This window comes from Bos mutus, chromosome 21 (genome assembly GCF_027580195.1).
Source record: "Bos mutus isolate GX-2022 chromosome 21, NWIPB_WYAK_1.1, whole genome shotgun sequence".
Lineage (NCBI taxonomy): Eukaryota > Metazoa > Chordata > Mammalia > Artiodactyla > Bovidae > Bos > Bos mutus.
Window position 1 is genome coordinate 13541837 of NC_091637.1, and position 16751 is coordinate 13558587.

The following is a 16751-nucleotide window of genomic DNA, read 5'->3' on the forward strand; positions in this document are numbered from 1 at the left end:
CCAGGCAAGATGCTGGGGGCAGCAAAGCATGCAGGCAAACTGACTCCCCCATCACCAGCTGGGCCACCTGCAGAAGTGACTTCACCAATTTGAGTCTCAAGCTTCCGTATTTCTAAAATGAAGCCAATGATAAAGTCCACCTTCTAGGGCTGATACAAGAATGGGATGCGATAAAGTGCATAAGGCATTTTGCCCAATGCCTGGCAGACAACTGCACAAACTCGCCATTATTACATATATGCATTGATCTCTGCTTACCTACACAACATATATATATGCCCCATGAGGTATATATTCTTTGCTGTTTAGTTGCTAAGTTGTGCTCGTCTCTTTGCGACCCCATGGACTGTAGCCCGCCAGGGTCCTCTGTCCGGGGGATTTCCCAGGCAAGAATACTGGAGTGGGTTGCCATTTCCTTCTCCAGGGGATTTTCCCAACCCAGGGACTGTACCTGTGTCTCCTGTGCCTCCTGCATTGGCAGAGGGATTCTCCACCACAGTGCCACTTCTGTTGTTGTTGTTCAGTCTCTAAGTCAGGTCCAACTCTTTCCAACCCCATGAGCCACCTGGGAAGCTCCAGACAAGGCATTGCGTGTTTCCAGTTCTGAAGTTTTAAAAGGAAATGAATTGAGTATTTAATTTTAAAAAGCTGCAGAAATCAGTGGCTTGGAGAGATGCAAGTCTGTATTATAAGGAAAGCAAATCCAGCAAAATGTGAAGCGCAGAATCTAAGTGGCAGATAGATGTGTGTTCACTATGTAATTCTTTCAATGTCTCTTTATGTTTGGAAATTTTCACAATGAAATGGTGGTGGGGGGCAATCAATGGCTTTCTGTTGGTCACTTTTAACTAACTTTGGTTGTGACAAGGGTTAGGGCAGTAGACTCGATATTAAAAATATCGACCAGACTTGCTATTCCTCCTCTGTCCTGGCCAAATGCATTTTGGGGTGGGGGTGGCATTTCTCAGGGATGGCGTCTGAGGGGCTCACCCATGGCTGGCAGTCAAGCAAGGCATCGTCAAACAAAACCAAGCAGAAGCAGACATCAGCTGTCAGCTTTTCTACGAGGAACCACCAGCCTTACCCAAAGCTCTGATTGCAGCAGAGAGAATATGGGCACTGAACTGAATCTGGAGACACCACCATAGTGAGGGAAGACCCCATCCTGTTGTTCTGTCCTCTGGACCCTGAATCATAAGCAGCGCCTCCAGCTGCATGGGTCACAGAATCAGCCCAGTCCTTGGGACTGCAGGTCCTGCTGGAAAAGATGGCAGTGGCATGCTGGCCAGACATAGCTGGGAAAAGTTGTGGCATGTTTTCATTGCTGCTGCTGCCAGATTTCAGAGATCAGTTGAGCTGCCATCTGGATGCTTTTTTCTGTGCAATGCCTCCTTGTAGCCGCATGAATTCTCTTCTGACTACAACCCAAGGGAGGAAACTCCAGCAGTTCTTTGTGCCTTGTTGCCTGGGGGAGAGAGTGCCATCAGCTCCCCTCCTGCCCTCCCTCCCTCCCTAAAGATCTCAGAGGGGCCCACATGGCCTGGCAACAAAAGCACAAGCAGATTCACTGTGCTGGCTAGTCGGAGCTTGATTAGAAGCAACCTAAAGGCTTTCATGGTTAGATAGCATCACCAATTCAATACACATGAATTTGAGCAAACTCCGGGAGACAGTAGAGGACAGAGGAGCCTGGTATGTTGCAGTCCATGGGGTTGCAAAGAGTTGGACACAACTTAGCACCTGAACGACAACAACAAACGCTCTCATAGGGGGCTGGTTGGATAAATTATGACTCAGCCCTACAATAGGAATCCATGCAGTTCTTTTAAAGAAGCAAAGGCGTGCTTTAGGTATTGACAAGGAATACTTTCCAAGCTACACTGAGCATTAGAAATAAAAATAAAAGGGTACAGAACAGTAGGTATAGTATATGCGATTAAAAACATATACCTCCATGAATGAACTTGTGGCTGTCTGTATACACTGCTATATTTAAAATAGATAACCAACAAGGACCTGCTGTATAGCACAGGGCAGCCTGGATGGGAGGGGAGTTTAAGGGAGAATGGATTCATGTATATGATGGCTGAGTCCCATTGCTGTTCAACTAAAACTATCACAACATTGTTAATTGGCTATACCCCAATACAAAATAAAAAGTTTATATATATATATATAGTTATATATGCCAGAATATCTTTGGCTGGAAGGACAAGAAAGTTTGGCATAGCGTTTGAGGACAGGGGCAGGGTTAAAATGAAGAATCATATTCATTACTTACAATATGCTTTCTGTGTTGACTTCTTACTATGTGTAATTTTCTATTAAAAAAAAAAAAACTTACCTAGAAAAAGTAGAAACAAAACTAGACTCTCAAGGCAGCAGAACTATAGTATTCAGTCTGCTCAAGCTCCCTTTTCTTCTGTGACTCCCAGGCAATGAATTCAACATTGGGTCTGGAGGGGGAGAGACCAGGTCCCATCACAGTGAAGACCTACAGGGGAGACCCCAGGAGCATGCAGCCGAACAATTCTGGGACCCCACCACCAACCCATCTGTGCCCCAGGGCAGGTTCCCTTGGGCATTTGTAGCTCTTCTGATTCCCATGCAACTGGCTTGGTGAGAGGAGAGGCAGAGAAAGAAGGGCAAACCAGCCAGGCTGGAATCTGGAGGGGAAGGTGTGGTCCTGTCAGATCAGCGAAGGTGTTTCTCGCCTTTGGCGAGATTCCCAGGGGTAAGCAACGCTGTGGTCTCTCATTCCCGGGGGCTCTGACTCACGGGGACATGTCAACCCAGACTTGGATGACAAGCTGCCTGGGCATCCCATCCTGGCTCTGCCACTAGCTGGCTGTGGGACTTGGGACATCATACATTTTTTGAGGCTCAGTGTTTTCATTCAAAAGTAGGAGGGGGACTTCCCTGGTGGTCCAGTGACTGAGACTGTGCGCTCCTAATTCAGGAGACCCAGGTTCATTCCCTGGTCAAGGAACTAGATCCCACATGCTGCAAACAAGACCCAGTGCAGCCAAATAAATAAATAAATAAAAAGTTTTTTGTTTTTTTTTTTTAAATGGAAGGGAGGGTGAGGATGTGGAGAGAAAAATGCAACTCATGATATCATAAAGTCTTGTTAAAATTAAACTTTCCTAAAAAAAAAAAGCTTTCTATAAATGCTACCTAGCTGAGTAACACCATATCTTCTGGAGCCAGACAGCTGGGGTTTAAATCACAGCTATACTGGCCAACAAATAGATAGATAGATAGATAGACAGACAGACAGACAGGTAGGTAGGTAGACAGATAGATAAACCAACTTGGGACTTCCCTGATAGTCCAGGGGTTAAGATTCTGTGTTTCCCTTGCAGGGGACACAGGTCTGAGCCCTGATCAGGGAACTAAGATCTTGCATGCTTTGTGGTGTACCCTAAATATATAAATCATAGCTGTGCCATTTTCCAGTTTTGTGACTTTGGGAAAATTATTTCATCTCTTTACCTCAGTTTACTCATCTGTAAAATGGGAAGAATAATAGCACCTATATATAGCATAAGGGAGAAGGCAATGGCACCCCACTCCAGTACTGTTGCCCGGAAAATCCTGTGGATGGAGGAGCCTGGTGGGCTGCAGTCCATGGGGTCGCTAAGAGTCAGACACGACAGAGTGACTTCACTTTCACTTTCCACTTTCATGCATTGGAGAAGGAAATAGCAACCCACTCCAGTGTTCTTGCCTGGAGAATCCCATGGACAGAGAAGCCTGGTAGGCTGTAGTCTATGGGGTCGCGCAGAGTTGGACACGACTGAAGCGACTTGGCAGCGGCAGGCAGCATATAGCATAAGGCTTTTCTGAGATATATATATATATATATAAATAAGCTAACACTTGCAAAATGCTTAGTATAGTGCCTGCTATAAAGTGATTTTTGAGCTGGAAAGTATCTTAACCCAACCTTTTATTTTTAATAATGAAGAACTGTGGGCCAAAGAGGAACTGGCCCTAGAGGGGACCCTTGATTAGTGACAAAGCCAGGAGTAAAACTCAATCTCCCAGCTCCCAGACTAGAATATTTTATACTGTTAACTTTAGGCCAAAAATTCTTCTTACATTCTGGTACAAAATAAGAAAGAAGTGAGGAAAAATCTTTTTTTTTTTAATAATTGTATTTACCTATTTTTGGCTGTGCAGAGTCTTCGTTGCTGTGTGGGCATTTCTCTAGTTGTGGCAAGCAGGGGCTACTCTCTTGCTGGGAACTGCAGGCTGTAGTGTCTGGGCTCAGCGGTTGCAGCATGTGGGCTCAGCTCTCCGGCTCTAGAACACAGGCTCAATAGTTGTGCACAGGCTTAGTTGCTCCATGGCACGTGGGATCTTCCTGGACCTGGGGATCGAACCCGTCTCCTGCATTTTCAGGCAGATTCCTTACCGCTGAGCCACGAGGGAAGCCTGAGAAATCTGTTTTAGATCAGGTAAAAGGATATTGGGTTCAAATTCAGTGTGTGACAACAGCCAAGTTTCTTGAGCTCTCTGAACCTCTCTTCCTTTGGAACAGGCTCAAAATAATAACATGAACATTATAGAGGTGTTGTGGTAAGTGAGCGTCTACATGTGCAATGCCTGGCACATAGCATTTCTCAAAAAAACATATTAATACCAATTAACAACAGATGATGGTGTTGTTAGGCCAGGAGCCCCACACCTGTGAATAAAAGATGGCTTTTATTCCTCATTCTTCTGGGGGTATGCAAACAAGATAAATGCTTAACCTCTTAAGTTAGCTTAAGATGACTCTTAACCTTAGAGATTCAATGTGGTAGCAATCATTGTTAAAACAAATTGGAAATGTCAGCACAAGCTCTATGACATGTGACTATGAAACAGCATAGTAAATGAGGTTGGCTTCTAAGTTGGGTAATAATATTTCTGATCCAAAGTAGGTGTGGCATCATCAGGAAAATGCAAATTAACATCACAGCAAGCAACAACCTCACACCCACTAGGAAGACTTTGATGATAAATGTGTGTGTGTGTGTTTTGTGTGTGTGTGTGTGTGTGTGCATGCGTGCGTGCATGCATGCTCAGTTGCGTCTGACTTTTTGTGACCCCATGCACTATACCCCACCAGGCTCCTCTGTCCAAGGAATTTCCCAGGCAAGAGTACTGGAGTGGGTTGCCATATCCTACTGTGGGGGCGGGGGGCTCTTCCCTACCCAGGGATCAGACTCACATATCTTGCATCTCTTGCATTGGCAAGCAGATTCTTTACCTCTGTGCCACCTGGAACCATCATATACTGCTGGTAGGAGTACAGAATGCTAAAATTATATTGGAAAACACTTTGGTAGTTTTTTACAAAGTTAACCATAATCTTACATGTTGGTTACCTATTACTGTGTAGCAAGTTACCCCGAAATTTAGTGGCTTGAAATAGCATTAAATTTAAAGAAAATTCTCATGGTTTCTGTGGGTCAGAGATTGAGACAGGGTGCAACTGGCACCACATGTCTGGGCACAGCTGGAAGACTGAAGGCTGGGGCAGGAGCCCCCGGGGACTGGGAGATGATGTTGGTGTTGGCTGGGGGCTTCTCTGGGGCTTCTGCTTCTGCACAACACTGTGCCTGGGTTCCCAAGGAAAGCCTCGAGAGAGAGGGCGGAAGAGAGAGCAAAAGGGAGGATCCTGAAAACAGGGGATCCTACCTTATGCATTTATTTTTATTTTTTCTACCTTATGCATTTTATACCCTTACAACAGCTTCAATCTGATAAGCAATCTTGTACTATAACAAGTGAATTTTTCAAAATGCGTGTGTTAGCCTACAGGATGGTTAATTTTATGTACCCACTTGGCTAGACTACAGTGTCCGGATACAGGGTCAGACATTATTCTGGATGGTTCTGTGAAGATAGTTTTGGGTGAGATTAACATTTAAATCGGTGAACTTTGAGTAAAGAAGATTGTCCTCTGTACTGTGAATGGGCCTCACCCAATCAGTTGAAGGCCTGAACAGAACAAAGGTGGACCTGCCCTGAAGAAGAGGGAATTCTGCCAGCTGACCGCCTTTGGACTTGAACTGCAACACTGGCTCTTCCTGGGTGTCCGGCCTGTCATTTCACCCTGCAGATTTTGGACTTGACCTCCATAATCCTGGAGAAGAAAATGGCAGCCCACTCCAGTACTCTTGCCCAGAAAATCCCATGGACAGAGGGGCCTGGTAGGCTACAGTCCATAGGGTCGCAAAGAGTCCATGAGCCAATTCCCAATCAATCAGTCAGTCTCCGGCGCGCGGGCAGCGGCGGCGGCCCAAGATGGCAGAGCTGCAGTTGGCCCCTGTGAATGTGGGCCGCCGCGCAGCCGCTGGAGCCCGGGTCCCGGGCCGCCGGGTCAGGGGGCGGTGGTCGGCCCGCAGAGTCCGGCTGAACGGGGCAGCACCTTACTCCATGACCACCAGACAGACCCTAGGCCTGGAGCCCAGGTCTTTTCTCTGCCGCCTCTGCTGCCAGGAGGATCCGGGGCTGGACACAGACAAGGACGAGACGCGGGCCTATCTGACTGACAGGACCCTATTTACTTGGGTCCACTCCTAAATTACCCCCGTCAAGGGAAGCTCATCTTTAGGAAGGAGTTGGCAGAAAAGGCGGCTGGAGGAAGTGGAGTTTTACAACATTGCATCTCTCCAGCGACTGGTTTCAAGGAGGTGATATCAACAAGAAAAACTGAGCTTCCAAGGGCCCGGCGAAGCACGTGTACAGAGTCCTGCAACGCCAAGAGGAGGCGCTCAGGCAGATGGTGTCCACTATGTCCGACGGTTGGAGATTCCAACAGCTAATCAGCATGCTGCTGCTGCTGCTGCTAAGTCGCTTCAGTCGTGTCCGACTCTGTGCGACCCCATATTCGGCAGCCCACCAGGCTCCCCCGGCCCTGGGATTCTCTAGGCAAGAACACTGGAGTGGGTTGCCATTTCCTTCTTCAATGCATTAAAGTGAAAAGTGAAAGTGAAGTCGCTCAGTCGTGTCCGTCTCTTCGCGACCCCATGGACTGCAGCCTACCAGGCTCCTCCCCCCTGGGATTTTCCAGGCAAGAGTACTGGAGTGGGGTGCCATTGCCTTATGGGAACGAGGATCAGGCAGAATTCCTCTGTGTTGTCTCCAGAGAACTAAATAATTCGACCAACGGCATTGTCATCCAACCTAGCGAGAAGGCGAAGGTTCTTCAGGACAGAGGATCTCGGATGTAAACTCCGGAGTCCTCGGTGATGTGAGCGCGACCCACCCGAGCACCTCTGTGACGTTCAGTCTCACTCCCGTAACCGAGCTTCTGCAAAGCCACGCCAAGCCTGGCCCCCCCAGCGGAGAAGTGTTCTGGTCAAAACCAAAGGAACCCCACCCCAGCCACAGGAACCCGAAGACAGATGCCGCTTCCGGCTGCACAATACCTTTTAAAGAAACCTGCTTTTGTTTTCTTAGCTAGTGTTGTAACGTATCTTTACAAGAGTGGCTGGGCTGGGTTCCCAGATGGAGCTTATCTAGGGATGGGGGCGGGGAAGAGGAAGGCCTAGGTGCTTGCAGAGGCTGTACTTCTGGGAAGGCCGAGCACACGCAAGAGTGTTGTCCTGAGCTTTGCCACATTTTCACCTGAGTGTGCCCTGTTGGACGTGGGCAGCTGCTTAGTCACACTACATTTCTCTCCCATACACGCCAGACTAATGCAACAGACGCAGAGGAATCTGGTTTAGGCTGGCTGAATTGAAGTTTTCGTGAAGGATAGAGTCACCAGAGTACCCCATATTTCTATGAATAGAGCCTCTGAGGAGGGGAGGATGGGGTGTCCCTGATTTTGAGACTGGGGGTCACAGCTCTGGAGGCTACGGCGGCTCCCATGTTCAGCTTGCCTCCTTTGTCTCCAGCAGCTGGGCCCCCCGATAGCTCACCTTCTCCCCAAGAAGAGGTTCAAAGCAGACGGTTCTTGCAGGGAGGCAGACACCCAGACTGGTGGGCGCTGTAGGTGTTGTATAACTGCTTCTTCAGCCTTTTCTTGCCCTCCGTTGGTCCGTCTTCCTTCCTTGACTTTTTAAACTGGGGGCCCAGGATAAAGGAATCTTGGACCCTCTGATGGCTTGGGGTGGAGACAGCTGTTTTCTCTGAAAGTTGCCAAATGTGGTAGGTTGTAGTATCAAAAGTGGCCATTGTTTTTGTGGTTGTTTCTTGAAAACGCTTTAACCCAAAGTGCGATATTTGTGTTTCTTCTTGGTTTCTGACCTCGGCAGTGGTGGTGAGTGCGCACCATTCACCATAGTGTGTGTGCACTTTCCGGGCGGGCTGAGGAGTCCCTCCCCTGACCCTGACCCTCACCACTATGTCCTTCTGTGGGTGCCGAGGCGTCGAGGATCCTACACTATTCCACTCAGAGGAGCCAAGCCTCAGAGCTTGTAACTGGACTTGCTCTCTGAGCTTTCGAGTCTTGGTGAGCAGTCGTGGAACACAAAGGGGCCAGAAAACGCAGGCTTTTCTCCAGCTAACTTTCCTAGTGTGGCAGGTGGTCCAGAGAAGGGGAGGTGCCCATGGGGAGTGCTTTGTCCATAAAAGACCCCGCAAGCCCATGGCTCCTTCTACGCTGAGGCTCCCTTTGCCCATCACCAGCTCAGCCGCTCACCTCATGGGTCTGGGGTCAGGGTTGTTGAAAGTGACTATGGACTCTGCCAAGTGCCCTTTGAGCCTGTGACCTGCCCCAACCAGACAGGAACCTCACATGGCCCTCACATGTCTGTGTGTAGAGTAGGGGAGAAGTGTGTGTCTGGGGCTCCTGCTGACTCACTGTGTCTACACCTCAACGTGAATATGAACGTTGGTACCACAGACGTCTGGCCTGTGCCCAGGATTTTTACAGGTATAAAGTGTTAGAGGAACTGCTACCTACAGTAAACAGTTACCCCTGCAGAATGGTGGAGGGTTTCCATCCTGACATCTTTAGGGGGAGGGAAAAAAAAAAAAGATTTGAACATGTCAAGGAAAAGCTGCTGTCGACTGGGCAGGACAGAGGACAATGGGAGAGGAACTCTGGCCAAAGGGAATAAGCACATTCAGACTGAAAGGAGGGAAGCCTCGGCATCTGGGCCTCAAGCCCAAGCAGACCTGCTTTCCTGGGGCTCGTCTGAAAACCAGCCTCTGGTCCCAAGCCAGCAAGCAGGAGCAAGGAGGCTGGAGGGCAGCGGGGGCCCAGCCCCTCTGGATGTGCCATTTCGCTCATCGTGCTTCTCATGGGTCCACTGTGGAGTCTGTGCAAAGACCGCGGAGCCCCTCGCTGAGCCCTCTGAGGAACCAGCAGGCTGCCTTTCACCAAGATCTCTCCTCCAGGCAAGCCAGTGACCATTTCAGTTGCTCAGTGCTCCAGGAATCTGAGAGTGAATCATTTCTTAAGGTTTCTGGGAAAGCATTTTACCCAAGCCCTTCGTGAACCAAGTTGGTGTTTTTTTCTTGAAAGCTGTCTCCCTCTGGGAGAGTCCGGCTGACCACTTCAGAGAGAAGCCTGGCCATTGGCTGTGGGGGTGTCACATGACCGGTGACCCCCACTATTCAGCTGCCCAGGGCTGCCATGTGGGCGACACTGGCCAGGCAGGGCCCAACCTCCTCTAGAGTGACTTCGTTTCTGCACAGTTTTCACTGAACTCAGGGGTGTCCGTGAGGCATGGAGGAGGAAGAGAGAGAGAGGCTGAGAGGAAGGGCTGAGAAGTCACCCACACCCTCCAGGGTGGCCTTTGAGCCAGGGCCTTAGGGACCATGCCTGTCACTTGTGGGTGCTCTTTGTTGCCGTTTGTGTCTTTGAATAAAGTCTGAAATGCTGTGACCCTTTTTTCCCCCGTCTTGTCAATATAGACATGAAACAAACAAAAATACCAGTCTCTATCTCTCTCTTCATTCACACTCACACACACGCACGCACACACACATACACACCCCCATTGGTTCTGTTTCTCTAGAGAATCCTGACTAATACAACCTGGCTCTCTTGTATCAACCCAAAACACGAGCTTCTTGACCAGCAGTTTCCGCCCTGGATTCATAACTGCAAATGGCATTTTCATGTAAAATATTTCCTGTGCTACTTCTTAATAGTAGACGGTGTGCCCTTGATATATAACATTGACACAGTGGCTGAAAAACCTCGTAGCAAGGTGGCAGTTCACGGTGGTTTTTGGAGGAGGTCGTGAACGAGAACCAATGAACGTGGCTCATCAGTAATCTGTTGCAAAGATGCTGTGCTCATCAGCGCAGAAGTAAATCTTTCATTACCGGAAAACGTGAATCAACTCAAGGGAAACAGGGTTCTGTCAGTTTACAAAACTTAATTACGTTTTTAACTCCATACATTGTCCAGTAAAGGCATCTGAAAGTACCTAACTTCCAGGGTGAATCAACAGTAAATTAATTGCAAGAAGGTACCAGCTTCCCTGGTGGCTCAGATGGTAAAGAATCTGCCTGCAATGCAGGAGATTCAGGTTGGATCCCTGAGTCAGGAAGATCTCCTGGAGAAGGAAATGGCAACCCACTCCAGCATTCTTGCCTGGAGAATCCCATGGACAGAGGAGCCCGGCAGGCCACAGCCCATGGTGCATGTAGAGTTGGATGCGACTGAGCGATGAACACACACACACAAACCACATATAATGTGCTCAGAAATTATCTGCATTTTAATTAATCTCTTAACTGTGGAGATTTTTGTGTCAGTTTGGCATCAAATTTGCTCAGCAAACCCCAGGTAATTCTAAACTTTCAGCATAAGAACATCCCCCAAAGAAGAGAAAATCGAGTGGGGAGAAAAATCAGTCCAGTGGCTTAAGTTTTTTCAGCCTTGGGGAGTTAAGAAAAACACTTCAGCATGAGGACAAAAGCTCCCTTGTTTAAACGCTTCCCCAGCTGCACTTCAACTAAATATATCCCGGCAGAGTGTTTTCATTTCCCCACCCTCTCCTGGAGCCAGTCACATGGTGAGAAACAGCTCGAGGCCCCCGGGACTGACACTGCAGAGGCAGTGCCTTGGTTACCGCTAGGACTTCCTCCCAGCACAGCCCCCTTGCCGCCCCCTCTTCCCTGGAGGCCACGGGGTTGGGGTGTGTGTGTTGGGGCGGGGGGCGGGGGTTGGTGGCGGGAAGGAGCCCAGGGGGGAGAGGAGGCCTGCAGGGGTTAACTCAGTGGCTTGTCTGGAATTCATGCACCACCTGGGCTGACAGCATGAATGACTCATTGTTTCCCCTCTGAACAGTCTGAGGAGTGCTTCCTTCTCGGTGTCAATAACTGAGGCAGAGTGAAATGCTTTTTCCCCCCACCCTTTCCCCCTAACCCGTTTTCTAAAACTGAGCATAGAACTGGAAATGTGCAGCAACAGTAGCCAAGGTTACTGCTTAGAGTTTGTCTTCCAGGGACAAAAGATGTAAATTTACTGTCCACAAACAGAAAGGGGCCCAGAGCCAGGGGTCCTCTGATTTACAGCTTGTGTGACAGACAGTCTTACAAAATGAAGCAAACTTAGTTTAAACCTCTAGCTTGCCTAAGCCTGTGGCCTGTGTGCTAGATTTTACATTACCCGTGATTTGTATATATGGAAATTTTCACCGATCCTTTCCTGTGGCTAAACTTAAGACTTGTAGTCTTCCATTCCTGGTTCTAGAAAAGGGTAGAATTCATCACGCCTCACCTCACTTTTTCATGTACGGAACCGCTCCTTGGTATCTGTGAGTTTTACTCTTCTTGGGAAACTGGGTCAGTAGATTTTCCTGGGCTGCGGGATCTTCTGCCTTCATGAGACATCTCAGTCCAGAAGCTTGAGAGACAGACCACACATTTAAGGCGAAAAGAAACATAGGTTCGATCCCTGGGTTGGGAAGATGCCCTGAAGGAACAAATGGCAACACATTTAAGTATTCTTGCCTGGGAAATCCCATGGACAGAGGAGCCTGGTGGGCTGCAGTCCGTGGGGTCGCAGAATCAGACATGACAGAGCACAGACGCATCACGCGGCCCTGCCAGTGTGTCATAGGTAACAGATTTTGAACTCTTTGGCCTCCTTCTTCTACTTAGCTACATTCTTGGGTGTTTAAAGGAAACTATTCAAAAACACGTGAGGAAAAAAAAAGAAATGCAGAAAGGACAGGAGAAAAGTCCTGTGTAGACCCACGACTGGGTTCTGACTCGAACCGGGAGGTGAGCATGCAGCAGAGTGTTTTCCTCATCAAATAAAGTAACAATCCTGAATAGATTTAAAGTCATGGACCAAAGTATTTGCAATATCTTTTTTTGAAGCAAAATGAAAACCTGCAAAGATTAAGTATTTAAGTATTCTGTTTTTGTAGGTAAGACACAACCATTGCAGCTTGCTTAGAGAAATAGCAGTAATCAAGGCTTCAGTTTCTCAGAAGTAAATGTAGTTCTCCAAATGAGTCTGTTTTATATCACATACAATTAATCTATTTACCAATAAGCTTCCTTCCCTACTAGAGGTTGTGTGGTCCTTGCACGCGTGTATGCTAAGTCGCTTCAGTTGTGTCCAACTCTTTGTGATGCTATGGACTGTAGCCCACGACGATCCTCTGGAGTGGTTGTCATTTCCTCCTCCAGGGGATCTTCCTGACTCAGGGATCAAACCCATATCTCTTATATCTTCTGCATTGGCAGACGGGTTCTTCACACTAGTACCACCTGGGAAGCCCTTGTGGTTCTTGTACCAACACCATGTGTATCTGTGTGTTAGTCACTCAGTCATGTCTGACTCTTTGCAGTCCCATGCACTGTAGCCCACCAGGCTCCTCTGTCCATGGACGGGATTTCCCAGGCAAGAATACTGGAATGGATAGCCATTCCCTTCTGCAGGGGATCTTCTTGATCTAGAGATAGAACCTGGGTCTCCTGCATGGCAGGCAGATTCTTTACCTTCTGAGCCACCAAGGGAAGAGTCACCAGTCTCATTCCGACAGAGACTGGAATTTAAACTTGGGGACAGCTTCTAAGCTCTGAGCGAGGAGACATCTCCATTTCTCACCGGTACAGCCATCATCCCAACCCTACTGAGTCTCTTCATGAAAACATGGGCATCGGGACTCTAACTTGATTTTAAGTCCTTTCTAGTGGGTGGTGGGCTCATCCTCTTTTCTCAAGTCCAAAAGAAAAGCAATTTGCATAGTTGTTTTTTCTCCTCCTGCATAGCATGAGTTTAATAGATCTAAAACTACCTGATGTACCTTTCCCTTGAGAACTCCACTGTCTTTCTGTGACTTGTTTGTAAGTGTGCCTAAAAGGAAAACTGACGACGGGGGGGGGGGACGTTTAAAGGCAGAGTATGTCAGAGGAGGCTTTACAATTAGCTGAGGAAAGAAAAGAACCACAAAGTAAGGGAGAAAGGGAAAGATATACCCAACGGAGTGCAGAGTTCCAGAGGATAGCAAATGAAATAAAAAGGCCTTCTTAAATGAACAATGCAAAGAAAGAGAGGAAAACAATAGAATGGGAAAGACTACAGATCTCTTCAAGAAAATTGGAGATATTAAGGGAACATTTCATGCAAGGATGGGCTCAATAAAGGACAGAAATAGTAAGGACCTAACTGAAACAAAAGAGATTAGGAAGAGGTGGCAAGAACACACAGAAGAAAGATGCATAAAAGGTCTTAATGACCCAGATAACCACGACGGTGTAGTCACTCACCTAGAGCTGGAAATCCTGAAGTGTGAGGTCAAGTAGGCCTTAAGAAGCATTACTACAAACAAAGCTAGTAGAGGTGATGGAATTCTAGCTGAGCTATTTAAAATCCTAAAACATGATGCTATTAAAGTGCTGTACTCAATATATCAGCAAATTTGGAAAACTTGGCAGTGGCCGTAGGACTGGTAAAGGTCAATTTTCATTCCAAAGAAAGGCAATGCCAAAGAATGTTCAAAGTACTTTACAATCGGGCTCATTTTACATGCTACCAAGCTTATGCTCAAAATTCTTCAAGCTATGCTTCAACAGTACGTGAACCAAGAACTTCCAAATATACAAGCTGGGTTTCGAAGAGGCAGAGGAACCAGAGATCAAATTGCCAACATTCATTGGATCATAGAGAAAGCAAGGGAATTCCAGAAAAAAACATTTACTTCTGCTTCATTGACTACGCGAAAGCCTTTGACTGTGTGGATCACAACAAACTGTGGAAAATTCTTCAAGAGATGGGAATACCAGACCACCTACCTTACCTGTCTCCTGAGAAACCTGTATGTCGATCAAGAAGAAACAGAAACGGACACAGAACGACTGACTGGTTCAAAATTGAGAAGGGAGTATGACAAGACTGTATATTGTCACCTTGCTTATTTGACTTTACTTGCAGAGTACATCATGCAAAACGCCAGGCTGGGTGAATCACAAGCTGAAATCAAAATTGCTCGGCCAAGTATCAACAACCTCAGATATGCAGATGATACCACTCTAATGGCAGTAACTAAAGAGCCTCTTGATGAGTGTGAAAGAGGAGAGTGAAAAAGCTGGCTTGAAATCTGACATTAAAAAAATTAAGATCATGGCATTTGGTCCCATCACTTCATGGCTAACAGAAGGGGGAAAAGTGAAAGCAGTGACAGATTTCCTTTCCTTGGGCTCCAAAATTAACTGCAGACGGTGACTGCAGCCATGAAATTAAAAACACTTGCTCCTTGGAAGGAAAGCTATGACCAACCTAGGCAGCATATTAAAAGCAGAGACATCACTTTGCTGACAAAGGTCTGTATAGTCAAAGCTATGATCTTTCCAGTAATCATGTATGGATGTGAGAGCTGGACCATAAAGACTGAGCACTGGAGAATTGATGCTTTCAAATTGTGGTGCTGGAGAAGTCCCTCAAGAGTCCCTTGGACTGCAAAGAGATCAAACCAGGCAATCCTAAAGGAAATCAGCCTTGAATATTCATTGGAAGGACTGAAGCAGAAGCTGCAATACTTTGGCTACCTGATGTGAAGAGCTGACTCACTGGAAAAGACCCTGATACTCGAAAAGACTGAAAGAAAAAGAAGGTGATGGCTGAAAATGAGATGGTTAGATAGTATCACCAACTCAATGGACATGAATGTGAGCAAATTCCAGGAGGTAGTGGAGGACAGAGGAGCATACTATTGGCATGCTACAGTCTTCGAGGTTGCAAAGTCGGACATGACAGTGATTGAACAACAATGGCACAATTAACTGTGAGCTTTTCCTAACTGATCCTACCCCCAACTGATGGCCCTATTAATTCTTATTTATTTGACTGCACCTTGCAGCACGTGGGATCTTAATTCCCAGGCCAAGGATTGAACCAGCGCCTGTGGCAGTGAAAGCACAGATTCCTGACCACTGGACCACCAGGGAATCCCCTGCCTTAATAACTCTACATATTTGGAAAGGACTAATAAGGCCAGGCAAAACAGTAATTTAATGACTCTAAAACCCCAGGCAAGAAGAAGGGGACAGATGACTGGACTATACGTTTCATGATGTCAGAGCAGGTCCGGAGCAGAGGGAACACTTTGTCTTGACTTCACATCATCACTTCACACTCAGTATTATACGACATTCCAGGTGTTCAGAAAAATTTTCCAGTCCACTAAAGCAGACAGGATTCTTATTCAAATAAGGTGACTCTAAGCTATGAGAATTTATTTTTCAAATATTTATTTAGTTACTTATTTGACTTAGTCACCAGGTCTTAACTGGGGCATGTGGGATCTAGTTCCCTGACCAGGGACGGAATCCAGGCCCCTTGCATTAGGAGCGCAGAGGCTGAGCCCCTGAACCACCAGGGAAGTCCCTAAGCTATGAGAATTTAGAAGGAAATAATAATTCCAAACCTTTCCTTGAAAACAGAAACTCCATTAAACAAAACTCTGGGATTCAAAACATTTATAACTTCTTGAATATGAATTTTCTTGGTATGTTTCTTGAATCTTTTCTTGGTATGTTTCATGCAAGACAGAATAAATAATATCCTTCTACTTCGTACATGCATCAGTACTTCTCGTCTCACTAGTGTTGAGAGAAAACGTAGTGTTTATTTTTTTTATTTACAATATTATAGCTTCAGATGAACAGTGATTCACACTTCTTAAAGGTTATATTCCATTTATAGTTATTATAAGATATTGGTTATTTTCCCTGTGCTCAACAATATATCCTTGTAGTTTATTCATTTTATACATCGTAGTTTTTACCTCTTAATCCCTTACCCTGATCATGCCCCTCCCCCACACCCCTCCCCTCACTAGTTTGTTTTCTAAATCTGTTTCTTGTTATAGTCACTACTTCTTTTTAGATTCCACATATAAATGATATCATACAGTATTTGTTTTTCTCTGACTTATTTCACTTAGCATAGTGCCCTCCAAATCTGTGTCCTTGCAAATGGCAAAATTTCATTTTTTATAGTTGAGCAATATTGCATTGTATAAATATACCACATCTTCTTTATCCAGTCATCAGTTGATGGACACTGATGTTGCTCCCATATTTTTGTTATTGTAAATAGTGCAGCTGTGAATATTGGGGTGCATGCATCTTTTTGAAGGTAGTATTTATTCAGATGCTCATTTTGATATAATCACTGACAGCAACAGGACTAACCATTTCCTCATTTTATGTTTTAAAAAGTAGTTTTCAGTTCTATGCATCAAACACTGTCTATCATATATAAGGTGCTGTGGAAAATTACTTGCATAGACTAAACTTGTTTTGGTTGTGTGCATTCTATGCCTGTTGAGTCA

The 16751-nt window shown here is 46.3% G+C and overlaps 1 pseudogene; it reads left to right on the forward strand.

Annotated features, from left to right (window-relative positions):
* The first annotated feature begins 6300 nt into the window (after nucleotides 1-6300).
* On the forward strand, nucleotides 6301-7507 carry LOC102272729 (BTB/POZ domain-containing protein KCTD2 pseudogene; annotated as a pseudogene).
* Nucleotides 7508-16751: the final 9244 nt, after the last annotated feature.